Source organism: Saimiri boliviensis, chromosome 1 (assembly GCF_048565385.1).
Source record: "Saimiri boliviensis isolate mSaiBol1 chromosome 1, mSaiBol1.pri, whole genome shotgun sequence".
Classification (NCBI taxonomy): Eukaryota; Metazoa; Chordata; class Mammalia; order Primates; family Cebidae; genus Saimiri; species Saimiri boliviensis.
Window position 1 is genome coordinate 165,562,766 of NC_133449.1, and position 23,600 is coordinate 165,586,365.

Genomic DNA, 23,600 nt, shown 5'->3' on the forward strand with positions numbered 1-23,600 from the left:
GAGAGGACACACAGAATGGCTTGAGTATTCAGGAATCGGTTGTTTTATGCTACAGAGAAATGAAGTGAATGAAAGCAGTCTCAAGGGCACATCATAAGAGGGAGTACCAGTGATATTTACCAGTCCATGAGGATCAGAGCAAACACATGTTCCAACTTGGCTAAAACTGTACAAATCATACTTGCCTGTCTTAGCTGACTGATGCTCCTACCAATTCAACAAGTTAGGTATCACCACCCCTATTCTACAGACCCAGCGAAGTCTGTGACATACCCTACACACCATCTAATGACGTGGCAACACCAGAAAGTGGAGTCTCAGCTTCTTTTCCTCTTACAGCATGTTCTTACACTTGAGCATGCATCAGAATCAATCAGAGGGCTTGTTTCAACACAGACTGCTGTCCCCCACACCCAAGTCTCTGCTGCAGCAGGTCAGGTGAGGATGGAGAATTTGTGTTTCTAACAAGTCCTCAGCTAAAGACCACGTGGTTGTCTGAGGGCCATGCTCTGAAAACCAATGAGTTATACCACAGAGCCACTGAAAATGTAAAATACTCACCCCTTATCATCTTTCCCTCCTCCGATTCTCCAAAGTGAATTTTAACCAACCTCACCCACACAATAAACCATTTTCTTGTTTGTTTGCCTGTTTGTTTTCAATAAAACAATCACACTTGTCTTCCCATTGGTGTCTTGGCTGGACTCACTGCAAGACCAGGAGCCAGGAGACTGTAGACTAGTCCTGATGGGCCAGTAACTAGCTGGGGAGTCTTTGGCAAGTGACTTCACCTCTCTAGCTTGGGTTTCCCCTCTGTGAAGTGAGAAAGCCAATCAGATTATTTCCAAGAGCTGCACTATAGAACACAAGGCTGATGCTCTGATTCGGCAGAGCAGTCTCCCTGCCTGAGTGGTCACCATCAATCCATTAAACTCCTAGAGAGGCTCCTCTCAGTAATGAACGAACCAAAGAAAACTACTGGGTAAGACACATTTATGTAGGCACCAGCAAAATGGTGCCACAGATGGGCTTTGAGAGGGCTGCACGGCACCCAATTTTAGGTTATAAATAAGCTTTAAAGCATTAAAAGACAAGATGATGGGAAAAAATTCAGATAACAACATCCGTCCTAAAAGCAGCTTAGTTTCCTCTGTACTGTCCTAGGAACTTCTCTCTCTCCTGGTGACCACCTCCCTAAAGCCCAATAGGTGTCTGGCTCTCTGTATCGGTCTTTTTTGAGATTTATTATTATTATACTTTAAGTTTTGGGATACATGTGCAGAATGTGCAGGTTACATAGCTATATACATGCCATGGTGGTTTGCTGCACCCATCAACCTATAACCTACATTAGGTATTTCTCCTGATGCTATTCCCTCCCCTAGCCTCATCACACCCCTCAACAGGCCCCAATGTGTGATGTTCCCCTCCTTGTGTCCATGTGTTCTCATTGTTCAGCTCCCACTTATGAGTGAAAACATGAAGTGTTTGGTTTTCTGTTCTTGTTTTTAGTTTGCTGAGAATAACAGTTTCCAGTTTCATCCATGTCTCTGCAAGATATAAACTCATCCTTTTTTATGACTGCCTAGCATTCCATAGCATATATGTGCCACATTTTCTTTATCCAGTCTATCATTGATGGGCATTTGAGTTGGTTCCAAGTCTTTGCTATTGTGAACGGTGCTGCAATAAACATATGTGTGCATGTGTCTTTATAATAGAATGATTTATAATCCTTTGGGTATATACCCAGTAATGGGATTGCTGGGTCAAATGGTATTTCTTGTTCTAGCTCCTTGAGGAATCACCACACTGTCTTTCACAATAGTTGAACTAATTTACAATCTTACTAACAATATTAAACTGTTCCTATTTCTCCAATCCTCTCCTGCATCTGTCGTTTCCTGAAGTTTTAATGATTGCCATTCTAACTGGCATGAGATGGTATCTCATTGTGGTTTTGATTTGCATTTCTCTAATGACCAGTGATGATGAGCTTTTTTTCATATGTTTGTTGGCCACATAAATGTCTCCTTTTAAGAAATGTGTGTTCATATCCTTCACCTACTTTTTGATGGGGTTTTCTTGTAAATTTGTTTAAGTTCCTTGTAGATTCTGGATTTTAGCCCTTTGTCAGATGGATAGATTGATTGCAAACATTTTTTCCCATTCTGTAGGTTACCTTTTCACTCTGATAGTAGTTTATTTTGCTGTACAGATGCTCTTTAGTTTAATTAGATACCATTTGTCAATTTTGGCTTTTCTTGCTATTGCTTTTGGTGTTTTAGTCATGAAGTCTTTCCCTATGCCTAGGTCTTGAACGGTATTGTCTAGGTTTTCTTCTAGGGTTTTTATGGTTTTAGGTCTTATGTTTAGGTGTGTAATCCATCTTGAGTTAATTTTTGTATGAGGTGTAAAGAAGGGGTCTAGTTTCCATTTTCTGCATATGGCTAGCCAGTTTTCCCAACACCATTTATTAAATAAGGAATCTTTTCCCCATTGCTTGTTTTTGTCAGGTTTGTCAAAGATCAGATGGTCATAGATGTGTGGCATTATTTCTGAGGCCTCTGTTCTGTTCCATCAGTCTATATATCTGTTGTGATGCCAGTACCATGCTGTTTTGGTTACTGTAGCCTTACAGTTTAGTTTGAAGTCAGGTAGTGTGATGCCTCCAGCTTTGTTCCTTTTGCTTAGGATTGTCTTGGCTATATGGACTCTCTTTTGGTTCCATATGAAATCTGAAGTACAGGTATCGATTGACTTACGACCTATGCAACTTACGACCATTCGACTTTACAACCACAATCCCTAGGCATGACTGCTCTGCGTCTGGCAGCGCAAATTTGCCCACCTGGGCGTACGACAGTGCGGACCAGCTTCTGGCAGCACTACCATCTCCACGTGCACCATTTCAACCGTACATATAGCCTACTCAACTTACAACCAAATCATGTTACAACCATTCCGCGGTCCCAACCGTGGACGTAAGTCAAGCACTAGCTGTAGTTTTGTCTAATTCTGTGAAGAAAGTCAATGATAGCTTGATGAGGATATAGCATTGATCTATAAATTGCTTTGGGCAGTAAGGCCATTTTCAAGATATTGATTCTTCCTATCCATGAGCTTGGAAGTTTTTCCACTTGCTTGTGTCCTCTCTTATTTCCTTAAGCAGTAGTTTGTAGTTCTTTTTGAAGAGGTCCTTCATATCCCTTGTAAGTTATATTCCTAGGTATTTTATCTTCTTTGTAACAATTATGAAAGGGAATTCACTCATGATTTGGCTATTACAGGTGTATAGGAATGCTTGTGATTTTTGCACATCGATTTTGTATCCTGAGACATTGCTGAAGTTGCTAATCAGCTTCAGAAGGTTTTGGGCTGAGATGATGGAGTTTTCTAAATATACGATCATGTCATCTGCAGAGACAACTTGATTTCCTTTCTCCCTATGTGAATACCCTTTATTACTTTCTCTTGCCTGATTGTCCTGGCCATAACTTCCAAAACTATATTGCACAGGAGTGCTGAGAGAGGACATCCTTGTCTTGTGCCAGTTTTTAAAGGAAATGCTTCCAGCTTTTGCCCATTCAGTATGATACTGGCTGTAGGTTTGTCATAAACAGCTCTTATTATTTGAGATACGTTCTGTCGATGCCTAGTTTGTTGAGAGTTTTTAGCATGAAGGGGTGTTGAATTTTATTGAAGGCCTTTTCTGTTATCCATCGAAATAATCATGTGGTTTTTGTCATTGGTTCTGCTTAGGTGATGGATTACATTTACTGATTTGTGTATGTTGAACCAGCCTTGCATCCCAGGGATGAAGCCGACTTGATCGTGGTGGATAAGCTTTTTGATGTGCTACTGGATTTGGTTTACCAGTATTTTATTGAGGGTTTTCACACTGATGTTCATCAGGGATATTGGCCTGAAATTTTCTTTTTTTGTTGTATCTCTGCCAGGTTTTGATATCAGGTTGATGCTGGCTTCAAAAAAATGAGTTTGGGAGGTGTTCTTTTTTTTTCTATTGTTCGGAATAGTTTCAGAAAAAATAGTACCAGCTTCTCTTTGTACCTCTTGTAGAATTCAGCTTTGAATCCATCTGGACCTGGGGTTTTTGTGGTTGGTAGGCTATTATTACTTCAATCTCAGAACTTGTTTTTGGTCTATTCAGGGGCTTGACTTCTTCCTGGTTTAGTCTTGGGAAGGTATGTGTCCAGGAATTTATCCATTTCTTCTAGATTTTCTAGTTTATTTGCATAGAGGTATTTATAGTATTCTCTGATGGTAGTTTGTATTTCTATGGGATCAGTGGTGATAACGCCTCTATCATTTTTTATTGTGTCTATTTGATTCTTCTCTTTTCTTCTTTATTAGTCTGGCTAATGGTCTACTTTGTTATCTTTTCAAAAAACCAGCTCCTGGATTCATTGATTTTTTGAAGGGTTTTTGATGTCTGTATATCCTTCGGTTCTGCTCTGATCTTAGTTATTCCTTGTTTTCTGCTAGCTTTTGAATTTTTTGCCGTTGCTTCTATAGTTCCTTTAATCGCAATGTTAGAGTATGAATTTTAGATCTTTCCTCCTTTCTTCTGTAAGTATTTAGTGCTATAAATTTCCCTCTAAACACTGCTTCAGCTGTGTCATAGAGATTCTGGTATGTTGTTTCTTCTCACTGGTTTCAAAGAACTTATTTATTTCTGCTTAATTTTGTTAATTACCCAGTAGTCATTCAGGGGCAGATTGTTCAGTTTCCACGTAGTTGTACAGTTTTGAGTTTTTCTTTTTTTATTATGCTTTAAATTCTGGGGTACAAATGCAGATCTTGCAGGTTTGTTGCATAGGTACACACATGCCATGGTGGTTTGCTGTCTCCATCCCACCGTCACTAACATCAGGCATTTCTCCCAGCATTATCCCTCCCCAACCTCTTTACCCCTGCTGTCCCTCCCCTAGCCACCACCTCCCAACATATCCCAGTGTGTGATGTTCCCCTCCCTGTGCCCATGTGTTCTCATTGTTCAACACCTGCCTATGAGTGAGAACATGTGGTGTTTGGTTTTCTGTTCTTGTGCCAGTTTGCTGAGAATGATGGTTTCCAGATTCATCCATGTCCCTATGAAGGACATGAACTCATAGTTTTTTTATGGCTGCATAGTATTCCATGGTGTATATGTGCCAAATTTTATTTATCCAGTCTATTGTTGATGGACATTTGGGTTGGTTCCAGGTCTTTACTATTGTAAACAATGCCGCAATGAACATACATGTGCATGTGTCTTTACAATTGATCAATTTATAATTCTTTGGGTATATACCTAGTAACAGGATTGCTGGGTCAAATGGTGTTGAATGATTAGAACATGTGGACACAGGGAGGGGAGCCTCACACACTGTGATCAGTTGCGGGGGTGCTAGGAGAGGAACAGCAGGGGTTGGGGAGGGTGAGGAAGGATAACAAGGGGAGAAATACCAGATACAGGTGATGTGGGGATGAAGGCAGCAAACCACCTTGCCATGTATGTATCTATGCAACAATCCTGCATGATCTGCACATGTGCCCCAGAACCTAAAGTAAAATAAAAAATAAAAATAAAAAAAATAAAGTCTGTTTTTATCAGAGACCAGGATTGCAACCTCTGGTTTTGTTTTGTTTTGTTTTGTTTTCCATTTGCTTGGTAAATAGTCCTTCATCCCTTTATTTTGAGCCTATGTGTGTCTTCACATGGGAGATGGGTCTCCTGAATACAGCACACTGATGGGTCTTGACTCTATCCAATCTGTCAGTCTGTGTCTTTTCACTGGTGCATTTAACCCATTTACATTTAAGGTTAATATTGTTATTTGTGAATTTATGATGCTAGCTGGTTATTTTGCCTGTTAGTTGATGCAGTTTCTTCATAGAGTCGACAGTCTTTACAATTTGGTATGTTTTTGCAGTGGCTGGTACCAGTTTTTCCTTTCCATATATAATGCTTCCTTCAGAAGCTCTTGTAAGGCAGGCCTGGTGGTAACAAAAATCTCTCAGCATTTGCTTGTCTGTAAAGGATTTTATTTCTCCTTTGCTTAATGAAGCTCAGTTTGGCTGGATTAAAATTCTGAGTTGAAAATTCTTTAAGAATGTTGAATATTGGACCCACTCTCCTCTGGCTTGTAGGGTTTCCACAGAGAGATCTGCTATTAGTCTGATGGGCTTCCCTTTGCGGGTAACTCGACCTTTCTCTCTGGCTGCCCTTAACATTTTTTTCTTCATTTCAATCTTGTTAAATCTGAAGAGTATGTGTCTTGGGGTTGCTCTCCTTGAGGAGTATCTCTGTGGTGTTCTCTGTATTTCCTGAAATTAAATGTTGGCTTGTCTTGCTAGTTTGGGGAAGTTCTCCTGGATAATAACTTGAAGAGTGTTTTCCAACTTGGTTCCATTCTCCTCATCACTTTCAGGTACACCAATCAAACTTTGGTTTGGTTTTTGAACAGAGTCCCATATTTCCCGGAGGCTCTGTTCGTTCCTTTTCAATCTTTTTTTCTCTAATCTTGTCTTCACACTTTATTTCATTAAGTTGATCTTCAATATCTGATATCCTTTCTTATGCTTGATCAATTCAGCTACTGATACTTGTGTATGCTTCACAAATCTTTTGTGCTGTGTTTTTCAGTTCCATCAGGTCATTTATGTTTTTCTCCAAACTGGTTATTCTAGTTAGCAATACCTATAACCTGTTGTCAAGGTTCTTAGCTTCCTTGCATTGGGTTAGAACATGATCCTTTAGTTCAGAGGAGTTTGTTATTATCCACCTTCTGAAGCCTACTTCTGTCAATTCATCAAACTAATTCTCCTTCCAGTTTTGTTCCCTTGCTGGCAAGTAGTTGTGATCCTTTGGAGGAGAAGAGGTGCTCTGGTTTTTGGAATTGTCAGCCTTTTTGTGCTGTTTTTTCCTCATCTTCATGGATTTATCTACCTTTGGTCTTTCTTTAATGTTGGTGACCTTTGGATGTTGTTTTTGTGTGGACGTCCTTTTTGTTGATGTTGATGCTATTCCTAGTTTTCCTTCTAACAGTCAGGCTCCTCTGCTGCAGGTCTGCTGGAGTTTGCTGGAGGTTTACTTTGGACTCTGTTTGCTTGACTATCACCAGGGGAGGCTGCAGAACAGCAAAGACTGCTGCCTGTTACTTCCTCTGAAAGCTTCCTCCCAGGAGGGCACCCACCAGATGCCAGCTGAAGCTCTCCTGTTTGAAGCGTCTGTCGACCCCTGTTGGGAGGTGTCTTCCAATCAGGAGGCATGGGGGTCAGGGACCCACTTGAGGAGGCAGTTGGTACCTTAGCAGAGCTCGAGCACTGGGCTTCAGATCCACTGCTCTCTTCAGAGCCAGCAGGCAGGAATGTTTAAGTCTGCTGAAGCTGTGCCCACAGCCGCCCCTTCCCCCAGGTGCTCTGTGAGGGAGATGGGAGTTTCATTTATAAGCCCCTGACTGGGTCTCCTCCCTTTCTTTCAGAGATGTCTTGCCCATAGAGAAGGAAACTAGAGAGGCAGTCGGGCTACAGTGGCTTTGCTGAGCTCTTGTGGGCTCCACCCAGTTCGAAATTCCTGGCTTTGTTCACACTGTGAGGGGAAACTGCCTACTCAAGCCTCAGTAATGGCAGATGCTCCTCCCCCACCAAGCTTGAGCATCCCAAGTCGACTTCAGACTGCTGTGGTGGCAGCAAGAATTTCAAGCCAGTAGATCTTAGCTTGCTTGGGCTGCGTGGGGGTGGGATCTTCTGAGCTAGACCACTTGGCTCCCTAGCTTCAGTGCCTTTCCAAGGGAGTGAACAGTTCTGTCTTGTTGGCATTCCAGGCACCACTGGGGTATGAAGAAAAAAAAAAAAAAACAACTCCTGTAGCTAACTTGGTGTCTGCCCAAATGGCTGTCCCATTTTGTGCTTGAAACCCTGGGCCCTGGTGGTATAGGCATGTGAAGGAATCTCCTGGTCTGCAGGTTGTGAAACTTGTGGGAAAAGTTCATCCTGGCACCGTCCCTCATGGCCTCCCTTGGCTTGGGGAGAGAGTTCCGTGACCCCTTGTGCTTCCCGGGTGAGGCAACACCTCCGTGGGCTCACCTTCCATGGGCTATACCTACTGTCTAATCAATCCCAGTGCGATGAGCCAGTTACTTCAGTTGGAAATGCAGAAATCCCCCTCCCTCTGTATTGATCTCACTGGGAACTGCAGACCATAGAAGTTTCTATTTGGCCATCTTGCAGCTACCTCAGCCATCTTGGCAGACACCCAGTCTCTTTTTTAAAATCTCTGGTCAAGGATAAGGCCCAATACATGATTCAATGTTTGCTGTTTCCATTGGGCATGGAAATGAATGGCCTTAGAGCTGCTCGGTGTCCATGGCTCCCAGGCCAGTACCAGGCATTCCACAGCCATGTAGCTGATGGTCCTGCCAGGGCTCCCTAGGGCCTAGCCTGAGATCAGAGCTTCCATGAGGGTGGCCAGCAGCCTCCCTAGAGCAGGTCTGCTCAGCCTCTGCCCTGCTGACATGAGGTCACTTCTGTAGGGCTGTCCTATTCCCTGATGGGCAAAATCTCCCCAGTTGAGAACCACTGTCCTAGATGCATAAAGGGTGTCAAGAATAGAACACAGCCTTCAGAACCAGAGGAGCCAGGGTTCAAATCCCTCTCACCCACCACACCAACTAGATAATTTTGGGCCAGACCCTTTTTTTTTTTTTTTTTTTTTGACATGGCATCTCTCTCTGTCACCCAGGCTGGAGTGCAGTGGTGCAATCCTGGGTCACTGCAACCTGTGTGCCTCGCAGGTTCAAGTGATTCTCCTGCCTCAGCCTGCCTCCCAAATAGCTGGGATCCCAGTTGTTACAGGCACGTACCATGCACCAGCACACCTGGATGATTTTTGTATTTTTAGTAGAGACAAGGTTTCACCATATTGGTCAGGCTGGTCTTAAACTCCTGACCTCATGATCTGCCTGCCTCAGCCTCCCAAACTGCTGGGATTACAGGCATGAGCCACCACACCCAGCCTCCTTTGCTTATTATTTAAAGAGTAAGCGAGCTCATAGTAACATGTTTAGACAGACAGCGTAAAAAAATTATGAAGCAAAAACTAAATTCCTCATACCCCTCTCAGCCCATTCCTCAGAGATAATCCATTACAGTTTGATATTGATGCAGGTATTTTATATGCAATTACAAGCATTTGTCAGATACATACATACATAAACACTTTGTTTGACATAATTAGAATCGTATTAGACATATTATTTGCTTTTTTTATACTTATCATATCAAAGATACTTTTCCAGATTACCACACATGAATTTTTTATGCCTTATGAAATCTGCTGAGTGTGTTACTCTCAGGATTTGAACCCAATTTTGCAATTGTAAAATGGGTACCACCATGCTTTTCTTAGAGAGTTGTCAGCATTCATTAAGATTGAGCACACGTGCACACACAAACGCTGTCAAAAGGAGTAGCAGTAGAGTACAGTGCAGCAGGTGTTCAATAAGTGGTATTATTATTAATTCAACAGCTATTAACTCAGCATTTACTTTGCATCCAGTCCCATGCTGAACCCTGGCAACACAGCAGGACACAAGAGAGATGTAAGCCTGCTCTCAGGGAAAGCACAGTCTAGCTAAGGACAAGTAGCAAATAATTCTTTAAAATTATTAAATTACAATCATGTAACAATGCAAAGCATAGCCTATTAGGAGAGTGTGGCCTAAAATGGTCTACGGTCTATCAGAGAAAGCTTCCTGAGTCAGTAACATGCAAACCAACACCTCAAGAATGAGTTGGACAGGCCACAGGAAGGGGCTAGAAATATGCTAAGCTGGGAAAACAGAATGTGTGCAGATCCTCATGGGGCAAGCTGTGTGCTAGTTATTATAATATTATGGCAAGCTCTTAAAGGAACAGCTAAATAACTAAGAGACAGGAGAGCTCTAATTCACTTTCTTAATTACAATTTGCCTATCTCCCCCATGCTATCTGGAAAGTTATACCAACAGGATAATTTTCCATTTGGTACATTTGAATAATCAAGCTCATGGAGGAAAGCATGTTCTAAGAAAAATGGTACACATATAGAGCAACATAAACCAAAGTAGAAAAATGTGGATGACAGTCATGACCACACACCAGCCGCTGAGAATACTGTATAGAACAGTTCCTACAGCATGAGGTAACTCATGTCAGGCAATATCTTTCCCGAATGATCCCTGCTCTGTCATCCTTCCGCCTGAATGTCCCTGGAGGCAGAAACAGTTCTTCCCCTTTCTCTTTCAGGGCGGGACAGCTCAGTGTTGACCAGATATAAACACCAAGCACATAGTTTCCAAACACATAATAATCCCTCTGCATCCGAGAGTGGTAGGGGTCTTTTCTTTGGTGTCTGAGACAGCATGATGTTCTAAACATCTAAAGAGTCATTATTTGACACCCTAACAAAACTACATTTAAGCTGGCACGCACAAAAATTCTCAAACAACGTGAGCTAAGTCAGAAGACAGAAATTCCTAAGAGCATGCCCTTAGGGGCAGTGGCATGGGATCTGTGGATATGGCTCCATGCTTCGAAGCTGGACAACAGCACACTGGTAGGGACATGGGTAGGGACTCCTAGGGATTTAACCTACCCCTCCAAGCCCTCAGTGGTTACTGTGTAAAGAAAATGACTTCCCATGTCATTCTTTATTCACCCCCCACTTGCCTCCCCAAGCACCTGAATGTCAGGTAAAAGTACTTCCTTTTCTGGAGGACAACATTCCCTCTACATGAGTCTCACAGTGAGAGGTCACACTGCATTTCGAAACCTGTGCCTGTGTCTATCTACAGCTCTGGACAGACAAAACAGGGCACCAAGGTCATTAATTCCCCTGCTTTTCTTGCCAAAGACAATAGAATCCATTCAGAGCTCTAAATTTATGAAACTGAAATTAGCTCTAAATTCATGAAACTGAAGCTCTACAAGGAGTGGGTAGGTTACTTTTCTTTACTAGGAACATCTAGTAATTCTGCCATTTTTCTTTTTTACCTCCTTGTATTTGCAATGAATGAGGCCTTGATTATAAAAGATTGACCTCATTTACTCATTAGATATTCTTGCAAAGCTGCATAGATATAACTTTGGGAAACTGAATCTACCTCAGACATACCAATTAGGCAGACTGTTTGAGGAAATTCTATGGGGAGTCATTGTATAAAATAAATTATCACCTCTCAACAGACCTGCCTTATCACAGAACTGCCTAAACTCAAGGTCAGAAACAACCTCAACAGTATCTGTCCTCATCCAATGTTCAGTTCATCCTATAGCAAACCAGCCTTGTGGCTATCTACTCTTACATGTACACATCCCAGGAACGGTGACTCCGTCTCCCTCATGGCAGCCTGCTCCATCCTCACACAGCTTGGGATATAAAAATGCCATACCCGGATTGAGCCAAAAGCCATCCCTTTACAATTCCTACTCCCTAATTCCAGGGCCACCCTCTGGAACCAAACGGAATCCTCAACTCCCTCTCTTTGAGCAACCTACAAATATCCAGGTATGACTATTATGTCTGAAGGAGTTCAAATGTCCACACACCATGCCAGCTTATATTGAGGCTGCCCCCAGCTCTTGGTGTCTCACCATGCTACTCCTGCTTGTAAAACTATTCATAAGGCACTCGAAATCATTTCTGGGTGAAGGAATCTGTGCCTTGCTTTGAGAACAGAATGATGAATGCTCACTCTTAATCTGACAGTATAATTTTATCATTACAAACTAGGAATTCCTCCTCCTGCCTAATCACTGACAGAAAGAACAACTCAGGATCGACCTCGCTAAAAGCAAAAATCGTAATTATTAGCAGATGCCTGCCAACGTTTGCATGGCTTATATTCATAAATTGTATTTTTCCCAAGGGTATATTTTTCTCTTACCATAATTTTATCTTAGCAGGGTCACCACAAAGAGATGTGGCTTAAAATTAGGCATTCTGTGGGTATCTATATTTTTTTTATGACTGCTTCATAATACCTGCTTGAAAACATTACAAAATCAAACTCCTGCATGTATGTGTTGTGGTAGTGTACCCAAATTCTTCCACCACGAGGAACCCTTTCCACTGTTAAAAAAAAATGTATAAATCCCCCCTGTCCTTGACCCCTCCAAAGATAACTATCATGCTAATCGTTCTGTTAGTTGCTGAGAATTTTATAATGACAGGAACTAATATGGATTTGCTAATGTCTTTAAATAAGATGTGGATTTTATTGAACACATCAGCATCCACACACATTTGAGAAACAGACGTAAATATGCATGTATGTGTGCAAGGAAATCATTTCCCACCCACATAAAGCCCACACCACACTGTGAAGCTCCACATTAACATTGCCCTTGGCCCTGGTCGCCTATGGGGAAGAATGCTGACATTCTTAATCCCTCATTTGCCTGTGGGTTTGAACTCATCTACAGTGTTAGCATGGGGAAAGGTAACTATGCAGTCAGGCATCAAAGCTCTGGTTTGGATTCTGAATGTCTCACCAACAAGACTGGCTCTGCCTGCCACTTGGCTGGAGAGAGAAGAACCATATGCTTCCATTAATTGGCAGCACAGATCATCTGAACTCCTTGTTCCTGCCAGGAAAGCCCAGAACTCTCTGTTCCCAGTGCTCATCAGTTACCAGCAACAAAACAATCAGAGTATTCCCTGATGGAGATGCAGGCCAACCATTCTTCCTGATATTGTCAATTTCATCTGTGTACCAAGCCAGCCCTTTAGAAGACTGTGCACTCTGAATTATTGAGTTGATTTACAGAACTGTACTTTGGCACTAAGCATCACTGTATACTGAAATATCTTGGATGAAGTAATCATAAAAGCTTACTAGGGTATTCACTGTCAGATACTGACAGAAACACGATCTACCCTGATAAACCCCCTTCTTAACCCACAAGAGGAAGGCATCTCTGGACTCACTTCTATGAATACCTGTATTTCTCCTGAACATCTGCCTTGTTTACATAGCATGGGAACATAGTGCTCTGTACTTGTTTGTTTTGTTAGGAAGCTCTGTACACTTCTGAGCCCAGCTACAGAAGTGTACAGAAACTTACTATGCATGTGATAGAGTACTACCTTTACTGTGCCTTTATTTACTTGTACTCAAATTTTTCTGTACACTTCTGAGCCCAGCTATAGAAGTGTACAGAAACTTACTATGCATGTGATAGAGTACTACCTTTACTGTGCCTTTATTTAATTTACTTGTACTCAAATTTTTTTTCTTATACTCAAGTATTTCCATTATTTGTGTTATCACTTGACACTTATATAGACGTATAAGTTGCTTTTTGGTGAATGAGGCAGAGACAAAAACAAAAAAAAGACATGTCGGGCTATCATCTATTTGTTTGCAGATCCGAGGACCACTGAGTGACAGTTCAAGTAAGTTCCTGCAGGGAAATTGAGCATTCATGGACGTGAAGTGAATGTAGGGGGAGAACTCAGAGCACTGATCGCCATATATTGATGTTAGGAAGGAAAAGGGGGAGCTAGAGTGGAGTTCAGGGCAAGGGCCTGAGGGTGGCACAACCCTGGGCAAATTTAGAACTAGAACATCACAGAGGCTCCAGTGGGCAAGGAGGACATTTTTTCACATAATTAGGGATTGTATTGTCTTGGCAATGACTGCAAACTGACATTTTCCATCTTCTCTAGCCCTTTCTATCATGAATTTTGGACCCAAAGAAGAAGAAAATCAGTGCAGGGCCATCTACTATACACAGCACCCATGCTCTGCAGAGCAGCTTCTCCTGGCCAGGCTGCCAGTGTCCATGGAACTGCCCACTCTCTCCTGACAGCAAGGAAACTCAGCACGTCATATCATCACTCTTGAGATCACATGGGTTTTCCACTTTTGTTCTTTGGGACCTGGCATATGTTTCTAAGTCATGGGGGTACCATATTCTGTATGGATTTTTTAGTATGAGTCTTGTGCATATATGCATGTATGAGGGCATGGGTTGTATTTCCCTCTTTTAAAGACTAAACCAGCCCATCTCCAGGTGATGCAGGAGGCCACACAGAAATAGCAATTCAGGCCCTCATGCTTATTACAAGCGACTTTAGGCCTTGTACTGGTCCATTTTGTGCTGCCATAATAGAGTATCACAGACTGGGTAATTTATAATGAAGAGAAATTTACTTGGCTGATGGTTCTGAAGTCTGAGAAGTCCAAGATCAAGGGGCTGCATCTGATGAGGTGCTTCCTGTTACCTCGGGACATGGGGGAAGGCATCACATGGTGAAAAAGAGCAAGAGGTCAGACTCCTACCCTCAAGTCCTTTTGCAATAGATATGCATGGCTCCATTCCTGAGGGTGGAGCCCTCATGACCTAAACAGCTCCCCTAAGCCCCATCTCTCAACACTGTTGCATTAAGGATTAGGTTTCCAATGCATGTCTACATGCTTGCGGGTAGGTGGGCGGGGGTGGTGCACAGGGGACATATTCAAACCACAGCAGGCCTCCTGTGGTCTCTGAGCACAGTCCCAACAAAGACAACTTCCACTCAGGCAGCCTGTCACCAACTCTGCGAGGCGCTGCCTCCAACCCGAGGGCTATGCGGCTGCACCAAGTCAGACGGACCACAAGGACACATCAACCTCCAGCACACGCACAATACACGCAAAAGACAAGAAGAGAAGCCACAAACAGCCCAAAGGCACATTTACCCTCTCACTGTTTTTTTTTAATAATTGATTTTCCAGCACTGAAGAACTAGATTTCACACACAAAAACAAATCTTCATTACCGGCTGCTTTTGAGCAATCTAAAGACAGTGCTGACCCAAGCCCTCATAACATCCTCAGCTAGAGCTGGGTCAGGGCTGCTCTCTGCAGGTGGCATGGGTGTTACTTTGTCCCAGTCCCCACCACTCCCAGTGTTACTGCATCAAGCCCATCTTGCTACCCACAATCCTGCTCTGTGTGTTTCAAGGTGCCGAGCAGAATGAGACTTGAGAGACAAAGAGAAAAGTGAAACAGCCTACTAAAGCAATGATTGACATTTCCTTCCTAGCTCTCAACAAAAGTATTTTTAAAAGAAGCACCCTATCTTCAATGACCTGAATATTTGTGTCCCTCCGAAAACTTGTATGTTGAAATCCTATCTCCAATGTGGTAGCATTAGGAGGTATGGCCTTTGGGTGGTGATTAGGTCATGAGGGTGAATGCTCTTGAATGCCATCAGTGCTGTTATCAAAGGGACCCAGGGAGTTCTTCAGCTCTCTTTCCCCAAACATGAGGACACCATCTACAGGTAGATGGCTATCTGTAACCTGGAAGAGGGCCCTCACCCGCACCCAACTATGCTGGCACCCTCATCTCCAACTTCTGGCCTCCAGAACTGTAGGAAATAAATTTCCACTGTTTTTTGGTCACTCATTCAATGGTATTAGAATAGCAGTGCCAAAGGACTAAAGCATGATCAGATTTCACTTCTGCAGTGCTGAGGGATCAACTATCAGAAAACACTGCTCCCCACCAAATGCTACCCCCTCCTCTCTACCTCCAACACCTGCCTATCTTCAGAAGGGCCCCCAGGTCACCTTTTATAGGATCCTTTTCCTGGCCTTCAGCCAGGAAGGGCTGACTAATCCCTGGCCTGAGCCTCAGCTCTGCAAGCTTCTGTTAGGGCACCTCAAACATATCCTCTGAGTGATTTTATTTCATGGGTATCTCTTGGCTCTGTAGACTACAAGCCACCTGAGGAGAGCACTGTTAAACTCCCTTCCACAGTCCTTCAACCAACACATATGTACTAGGGGATCTGTGAGTTCTTGATTCAATGATTCACTGATCAATGAGCTCACATTCTGATGGAATAGGTAGAGACATTAAAATCACTAAGATAATTCCAAATATGAAACACCAGAAGATAGCAGTACTCTATCTCCTGCCAAAGCTTTCACGCCCTTCTCATGTTCATTATGAGACTGAATCAGGAGTTTTACCCCTCATGCCACAGGTGTAATAAATGTCATAATTTCTATTATACAGATAGGAAAACTGAGGCACCCACTTAGGTACACACAGCTATTCGAGAGAAGAGCTAGGAAATAAACCCAGTTTCTGAGACTGCAAAGCCCCAGGGCATTTCTACTAGACCACATTGCCTTTCATCAGGCATGGTTTCTAGGGCAGAATAAACATTTAATAGGTCTCCAGCAGTTAATTGCTACATAGTACAACTGAGGAGCTTAACGTAACCAAACCTCCATCTCGGACCTGAAAGGTGTAGGGGAAGCAGGTGATGCCTGCAGTTTTTCTCCAAGCAGCCATCTCCTGATTGGGAAAACACAATAATCCACTCTATGTTCTCAAATGAGAAAACTTTAACACCATTATTGATTGATTTTAAAATTCAGCTGACATTTTTTTTTCCCCTATTGAGAATTTTCCCAAACCAAGGCTGGGTCATTAGGACTTGACAAATACGATATAATTAATTCAGGGACTGTTGTTCTAGCAGGTGGATTAACATGCAGCTTTTTTTTTTTTCCTTTTTATAAAACAAACACTACATTTTATAAGTTTTGGGAAAGGTAATAAACACGTCTTTAAAATGGATTTGTTCATGCTGAAAGAACTTCTTAAACACAGTATTAGAAAGCTGCAGTGCCACATAATTGCAGGAAGAATTTTACCACCCCCTTCATCATTCGCTATGATTCCCTCCAAACGGTGGCAACAACCCAGAATGGCTTTTGCTCGTTGGTTCTAGGGGCACAGAGTCCTGAGAGCTCTTTGAGAAGTCAGAGTGAAGTCAGAATGCACACTCATAGCTGACCCCAGCACTCGGTGAGGAAATGGAGCCCACACAGTTCCTGGCAGAACTTACCAAGCAGGAAAACACGCTCTTTGTAGGGAACATACCACATACTCACTCCTTGGCCCTTTGCAAACATGATCTCTCCACAAATGCCCTACAAGACAGCTGTAATTAGCCCCACTCTACACATAAGAAAACAAAAGCTAGATAAGTCAAATGACTCAAATGTTTACAGTAAGTTTATGGGAGAGGTAAGATTTGAACTTGAGCCCTTTCAACTCTTGCTTTTTCCTCCACAGTTCACAGTATCCCATGAGATTCTGTGGGAAGACACTTCTTTGGCCTTTTTTTCCTTTTTATTCCAAGCCCTCTCCACCCCTGACGGTTAAAAGGACCATTTAATTCCATTGGTTTTATTTCAGTTACAGTATATTCATACCTCATTAGCTAAACTGTAACCTTTGAAATAACAGCATCGTGCTTCAAATTTTTCATTGTTCTTTTATGAGAAAACATATATAGAAAACTATTCTGCCTGAACTTAACTACTATAGCTGCCAAGGACCTCCACCCTCTTTATTTCAGATGGGTGAAGTGAAATCCACAAAGGCTATGTGATTTGCCCAATGTTGCACATTTTAACAATGGCAGAGCCATGCCCCACCTCAGCCCTCCTCCTGGCATCCCACACTCTTCAGGCCAAGCAATTTACATTTAAAAGTACTAAGAAAAAGCAGCCCCAAGTGTAAAACAGATGGAGTCATGAGAAACATCCTTCAGTGGGGGAATAATTGAATTAACTGTGATATATTAATACAACAGAATAGCACAATATAAAAGAGTTCATTAGATCTACAACTATCAAACAGGTACCTCAAAAGCAAAGTTAAGTAGAATAAACAGATCACAGAGGGAAACATTAATTTCTATTGCAAAGCATATAATGTAACATTGCCTGTATACATATATACAACATAAAAACATAAGGACATGCATGAACAGAAAAGCAAATTAATAATACAGTCTCCTTTAGAGAAAAGAAAATGGGAAAGAAGAAGGGGCGCCCATGAGATTTAAATTTTATATCTGATATTTTATTTCTCCAAAATAAACAGGTAAAGGCAGACAAAGACAAAAGGGAAAACAATTTGATCAAACATCGAGGCAGAGAGACTGAGTTAAAGCAGGAGCACACTAATATTTGAATTAACAGCTTTATGTTTCTTCCCTTGAGTACTGAATTAGAATGTTTAAAAATAAATATTCCAAAAAAAAATTTTAATAGAACTATTTTATTGTTACAATCAAGCAGAAGAAAAGATGGCACTGGGAAGTGACTAATTAGGCTGGAGCCAAGTATGCACGTCTGGGGCAGAGAGCAGGTTAATGTGGCTAAGATGAGTGGTTGCTGTTAGGGAAAGCATATTCCTAATTACGGGGAAAGGGCAAAGGTGAGAGGGAGAAACCAACCAGACCAAACATGACAGAGCCAGGAGAAAAGTATTAAGATGCTTTCCGCAAATGAGGCCAGCTGCCTGTGAAAATCAACAGCTCCAGGGATCAGATAAGGTGAACAAATTCTTAAAAAACTGAAAAATTTTCAAGGCCCTAAAAATGCTAATCAGAGACTCTTTTGGGGTGAGGCTAAACTCCACGTTAAGAAGAAAGCTATGGGGACTTAAGATTTTTATTAAGCCTATTATGTAAATTTTCAGATTAATCTAGAGAAAGAAAACTCCCCTTCAATAGAAGATTTTTAGAAATAAGCAATCTTGACTCCCCAGGTACCCTTTAAGACCTTGGCAAAACACAAATGCTGTGATAATCCACTGGGATCTGGTTCCAGAAACACAGCTGGAACACGAGAACTCCCTCCTTTTAGATCTTAGAATTTTTGCCTTAAAACAGTTCAGGGCTTTGGTCAGAATTTGAGCTTGTCAGGATCTTGGTATAATAGACTGGAAGTCAAAGGGCGAGGTCTTTCTTTTCTTCTATTCAAGAGAACAGCATGAGTGAAAGGGGCCCCTGACTCTCTGAGCTTTATTTTTATCTGGAGATCAATTTCTACAAGTTCATATGCTGCTTTGAACATCTCCAGTATCATCTGAGGTTTAGCTGTAGCCAGTGTGCTCTGGAAGAATGATTAGTATCCACTCCAGAATAAAAAGCATAATCTTTAAAACCAACGTCTATATATTTTATCTAAAACATTCATTTATTCCACGTTAAAGGAACCCACTTGTCTCAGGAAAGTTCGATGCTAAACCTCTTCTGCCATTTGTCCTACAGTGATTTGTCTCATCAAGTGGAACTTCATCGCCAAATAAATTGGTGGTTTTTTTCCTGAGTGCACCATGGCTCCAGCAGAGAACCTGTTAGTGTTCCGTCACTTTAAGACATCTTCATGTAATCAGAATTTTATTCTAAAATCGTATAGTGGTTATATACATAAATTACCTTCCCAATCCTCCAGTGCACAAAAAAACCCTTTTGCTCATCAAAAGTACCAGAAAGAAGTTTACATTTTCTTCTTCTAAAATGTCTAGTCAGGAAGCTTTGAAACACCTTGTTAGAATTCACTTTGCTGTATGTTCATCCCCTGTTCAATGAATCCCCAAAGCATTACCTTTATTTTATTTTTACAACAGCTTTGTGGTTAAATAAATTATTTCATTCCCCTCCAGACCCTCATCAAGACATCTCACTTAAAGGCATAAAAGACAATCTTTGTGACAACACTTTTATTATTTGCATTGAAGATAATTGCCACCAGCAAGTATTGGTTGTACAGCATCAGGGAGCCTAGTCCACATACCAAAGGCACAGACTACATAAGGCCAAGGTGTAGCAAAAAAAGTCACCTCAACTAAACTGACCTGTGTCACCTGTATAAACACTTGACATATTAAGGATTTCCCTGCTACCCAAACCAACCTTTCTCACTTCCCTCCCCCAATAGGTCCTTGGATGGATGTCTCTTAGGATTGATAACTGGGAGTGTCCCCCAAGAGAAGTCTTCCTTAGTGTCATCCCTATTATACAGTTCAGTGCACTTAAACATCAGGTATTTGGTAACTCCTTATGAAATGAAAGAAAGAATGAACACGTTAAGAGCCTGAACCTCTTCAGCTCCAATAATGGGGATCTGGAGGGCACCGCTCTGATGACCCACCACTAGGTAAGACAAGCCAGTGTTACTGTAGCGCTGAGAGCTTCAGAGCATCACAATTTGGAAGGCCACCAGAAAAGAAGAAAAGGAGAAGGGAATAAGGCCAGAGGGGAATGGGAAGAAAGCCACTAGGAGAGGCTACTAAACAGGAAGAGAATGAAAACAATCAATGACTTACTGATCACTTGTTAGGCATTTCCTACATGCCAGGCATATTAGTTCATTTCATCTTCTCAGTGCTATTGTTGAAAGACTTGTCATTATTGCTATTTCCAGATAGGACAGCTTAGAATCAGAGAAGTTAAGCTATGTGCCCAGGATCACACAGCTAGTAACTGACATAGGGGTCAAATTCTAAACTTGGAGAATCTGACTTCAAACTGTAAGATCCCAGACTGCACTTACCAAAGTGTATCCTGCCAAATACATTACCTCCTCTGAGTACCTGATAGGTGTATAGCAGAAAAAAATTGAAAATATGGTCACAAGCAAATATGGAAAACGGTAGGTTAAATGGGTTTCCTTTACTGAGACACTCCTCAGAGCTTTTAAGTTGATAATGAGCACTGTGAATCTCCAAGAGATGAGGGTATATGTGTGTCCCTTATTTGACCATGAATGGTTTTCTTGGGGAAGCATCTTGCTGACCCAGGTCCCCATCGAGAAGCACTAACCTCATATGTGCTCCCAGGTTTGTCAGGGGCCAGTTAAGGGAAGATGCTGGCAGGGAAAAGTGGCAGAGGCAACCAAAAGCTCTGGAATCACCTCAGTGCCCTCAGCCAGCCCTCTGAAGTTCCATCCAGGGGCCTTCATTTCTCCTGACTATGCAAGTAAGAACCCCATTTGCACTGGCCCATGGCTCTCTCCAACTGTGCAGCCTGCCCAACTCTCTCTGCAGGGTGTCTTTCTTTGTGAACTGCACAAGGGAAATTTCTCACCTGAGTAAATCATTGCCTTCAATTCTGAACTCCTGTCCATCTTTTCTGTGAGGAGATTTGGCATTAAATCATTACAAGACAAAAGGGTATACTATTTACGCAACTTTACCCTAATCTCAGAAAAGTCTGATGTTGATAGCCATTATACTCCACTGACAGAAGCATTAACGATTCAAGTTAAAGACATTCTGAGTCTCATCATTGGAGAGCCCCAGGAGGGATACTTTTCTTCTAACTGCCTTAGAGTCAATTACATGATGATAGCACTCACTCCATGAAGCCCTGTTGTTCAAAGTTCAGTAAGTATCTTTAAGCAGAGAGAAATTACAGCTAAGTAACTATTTCTTGAATACTCTGAGTCTTCTAAGTATTCACCATACCAACATGACAATCAGAAGGTGCTTGGGTGCATGGGCATTTCAGAGGTCAAGCTAGCTGGAGAGCTGAATTAATAAGCCGGACCACCGATGACAGCCAGAGCCCAGGGCTCCGAGGCAATGAATGATGCCTTGAAGTTACCCCAGGCCTATGGGAGTGACATCATTTAGCAAGTATGTTTTGGGTTCCTAATCATAGCTGTTGAGTCACCAAATCAAATCCTCTAAAATACTGACCTCATCATGTCACTCCCCTACTCTAAGACTTTCTATGGCACCCCACTGCCAAGAAAACAAAACTCAAACTCGGCAGATTGGTATGGAATATTCCCTCAACCCTTTTCAAATCTGCCTTTCTGACTACACTGTTACCAGAATTCCCTATGCTGGGCTTTCCTTCCCCTCCGCTCTGTCTACATTCCAAGCCTACTCCACACTCACCTCCATCATGAAGCCCCTTTCATCCTCATCCTAAACCATATTTGTCATCTGAAACTCTGAAGACACTCTTCAACAAGTTCTATTTCTACAAACTTAAACTTTCCCCCAAGCACAAAACTATTTTAACTATGTTTGATTCTTTTTTCAGCTCAGGAGAGGAAATGACTCCTCTCTTTGGCTGACAACTTCCACTGGAGTTCAGTAATTCTCCTATTTTCTGGAAGATGAAATGCTCTACGTCTTCCATGCCTGTGGTTTATATTTCACCAAGTGGTGTCAGTGCTGATAGGGTAACCTCCCATTTTATTGAGCCGCACACAACGGAATTGATGACATCTGCTGGGGCTGATATTTTAAGTGAAGGCTATTCTCAGCTCTGCCTGCGCTCCCCATGGTTCTGTATATAAATAGCCAACAGCAGCTACCCCTGAGGTACAAAGTGGGGCTACGCAGCTAAGGTCCTTAATTATATCCCATAAAGTCATAAAGTTTTCTGAGAGGATTAATTTGAGCAGACCCAGTTTTCAAGCCTGCAGAGCTAGAAAAAGAGGGAACAGGATGGGGCTCCGCTGGATATAGCTGCCATCATTCCTAGGAGAGAGTTTGGACTGCTTACCTACACAGATTTAAAGGCTGTGTTTTTGTGGTTCTCAAAATTTCTGTGTTAACTCCCAAACCAAGGGAAGCTCTCATTTATATCCTAAGTGGCAAATGACACCTACCTTGATTTATTCCTTCTCCAATGTGCATTAGTAAAAGTAAACATGTCTTCCCTTGGGAGAGTGTGTGTATTGGCTTGCAAGCTTTGGGAAAGAGTAATTTTGACAGTTATTTAGGCAACATTTGATCCTTATAGCACAAGAACCTATTTCTAGTTCTTGGCTAAAAAGAATCAGTTCACAGAGACTGTCAGTTGAGTTACCTTTGCAAGCAAAAGCCTGGTAGGGTTGTTCGCAGAAGGGCTTGCTCATCAGGCACAGACAGGAAATTTGTTGCTCTTTAACTACCAGTATTCGTCATAAAGTTTTATCCTCTTAAAAAGTTTTAAAATTTTTGATCTCTTTTAATAGAACGTTTCTAAACTAAATTACAAATGCCTTCATATGCTTTTGAGTGAAACATTGTGATGATTCAGTCATTGTTAGAACGGTAAAGGAGTAATTTCTTTACCACTCTAAGGCTACTAAGATGTGTATGGTCCAGACAGAGCCTCTGAAGGAAAGTTTTGCTGGACACTTTGCCCTTTACACACACATACACAGTTCTCCATCTATAGATTCACATGCTTCCATGAGCACACCTGCATCACAGCCATTAACAGATCCCACTGCAATTGCTGACTGATTCATTTCCCTACTCCCCACTCTGAGCTCCTGTAGGTAGGCACCACGGCATTTTTGCTCTATCCCCAGAACCTGGCTTGGTGCTTGTGCATACAGCGAAAGTTCAATAAATGTTTGAGAATGAATGCATGCATGCATGAATGAACAAAATGTTACATTATTTCAAGGCATATGATAAATGTATATATAGAAACTTTAATACTATTTTTGCTTATGAGAAAACCAGAGTGCAGAGGTAGTGACCTATTAAACTGACAGAGCAGAGGGCAGAAAGGGGCACCTTCTTCCACGTTAAATGTCATTGCCTCCCTTGATTTCTTCATATCAAATTGACCAACATGATCACATAGAATACTCAGGAAGCTGATTATCAGAAGCATGGATGCTTTGAGATGTGGTAGGTAATACTGTTTCACTGCATTTTGGCATTAATTGCATACACACACGAAGTGCAATCTACCATCATTTTCAACAGCACCACACATGGGACAATGGGGGAAGGGAT

The 23,600-nt window shown here is 42.0% G+C and overlaps 1 protein-coding gene across 1 annotated transcript in view; it reads right to left on the reverse strand.

Annotated features, from left to right (window-relative positions):
• Positions 1-23,600, reverse strand: part of SPOCK1 (SPARC (osteonectin), cwcv and kazal like domains proteoglycan 1) — a 545,496-nt gene that overhangs the window by 280,949 nt on the left and 240,947 nt on the right. The window lies entirely within an intron of this gene.